Source organism: Temnothorax nylanderi, unplaced genomic scaffold (genome assembly GCF_030848795.1).
Source record: "Temnothorax nylanderi isolate EJ_2023f unplaced genomic scaffold, tnyl_v1.0 TNYL_tig0710_pilon, whole genome shotgun sequence".
NCBI lineage: Eukaryota > Metazoa > Arthropoda > Insecta > Hymenoptera > Formicidae > Temnothorax > Temnothorax nylanderi.
In genome coordinates, this window is record NW_027249772.1 from 65359 (window position 1) to 67079 (window position 1721).

The window sequence follows — 1721 nt, forward strand, 5'->3', positions numbered from 1 at the left end:
CCGATATACGCGTGCCTGATAGATGTGTGCGTATCTACTTAACGTATTCCACGCGTGTACCAATCGCGAAATAGTATGTAACACACTCGTCGTCCTCGGTTGCACCGGGTGTGGTACGCGTGACCATAACGGATGTCTTTGCAGCAATAATTTCTTTCTCACGCGTTTCAGCGAAGTAGGATAACGGCGGGATATCTCGGCGAGATCATCTCTCCCGGAGGATGGTCCTGCTCGATATTATTCCTACATGTTTTCCCAAGGGAGGATGATAAACATTATGTATGTATAAACTGCAGAATTGTTGTTTTAAGCAAATATTGTCGTCAGGTGACAGCTGTATGTCCCCAAATAAGTAATATTTTTAATTTTTTGGTGTTTTTGATATAAAATCGCGTTTGTTACCTTAGATTTTTGTGCGGACTTTAATTCTGTAAAAGATTTTTGCAATTCTATAAAGCCAATTAAAAGATCCATCTAAAAACGATAATGTCGGTAAATCATACGGCTGCAGGATCCTCTTAAACAATGAAAAATCTGAACAAGGCATAAGTACTAATGTTTTTACATGTTTACTAATTATAGAAACTATTATTATTTTAGATGTCAGACCGGAAAACATAACTAATAATAATATTGATACAACAGTAAAAACAGTATTATTAATATCCTGTGGCGGATTAACCATTTTATTCTGCAGTTTAATTGTATACTACACAGGTAAATTAATATTTTCGCCATATATATGTTTGCACACAGGTATGTTCCGGAACTGTTTACGTTTTCTGAAATGTACAGTCCTGGAACCCTTACAGAAAAATACTGTAAGTGATTATTTGGCTAGTGATTAATTACTTATTTCGAGTATTAAAAGTACTGTTTTTAAGGGGTTACATGGGTCTTGAAACTTCAAAAAATTCATTTTTTTGATAATTTTTTATATAAAAGTACAAAGTGTCAGGAATATTTTCCCAAAGTTTCAAATCGATCGGAATAAAACTGTAGAAAAGAGATAGTTTTATAGCCCGTCGTATTTGGCGAGAAAAGAGCGGAGGCTACGACCCGAGAAGCCAGAATTCGACTTCGACAAGACGCTTTAGACATCGCAGCTGCAGAAGGGCCTCTACTTTATGGACCTGGAATCGATGATTCCATGTAAGTTGAAAAAAAAATTGTTTTCTCTGTTTTATTCCTCTTTAAAACTTTACGCGTTTTTCTCAAAACCACTTTTTCGAAGACGGTAGTCAAAATTTCTCAAAAACTATTGCACCGATCAACTTGAAATTTTGCACACTTCTTTTAGACATGATTTACTTGTCCTTGAACGAAGGATTTATTTTATCTTCGATTACAACTCATTTTACAAGCCAATACATGGCCTAATTTTATGCCAAAAATGACATCTTTTGCAAGAAACGCTACCAAAAATTCAATTTTCAATTTTTTTTTAAATCCTTTGTTCAAGGACAAGCTATACTCACCTACTATAAGAAAAACTTTGGGTTTTTCATTTCAGATAAAAATTAAAAAAGTTATGCTGACTACCGTGGGGACACTTTTTTCTGGATGGTCTACTGGAAGCAATTGCCAACGGCTGAATTTTTAATATTTTCCTTTGAAATTTTGAGGAAATATTGTTTACATGTTGTACTTTTATATAAAAAAAAAAATAAATTGTGTAATTCATGTCGTATCTTTAAAAAAAATTCGAGAAAATAAGCTTT

The 1721-nt window shown here is 33.9% G+C and overlaps 1 long non-coding RNA gene across 1 annotated transcript; it reads left to right on the forward strand.

The window, feature by feature from the left end:
• On the forward strand, positions 1–1125 carry LOC139784940 (uncharacterized). Its single transcript, XR_011721727.1, has 3 exons — positions 1–279; positions 601–717; positions 1014–1125. It is a non-coding gene; the product is annotated as an uncharacterized lncRNA (long non-coding RNA).
• Positions 1126–1721: the final 596 nt, after the last annotated feature.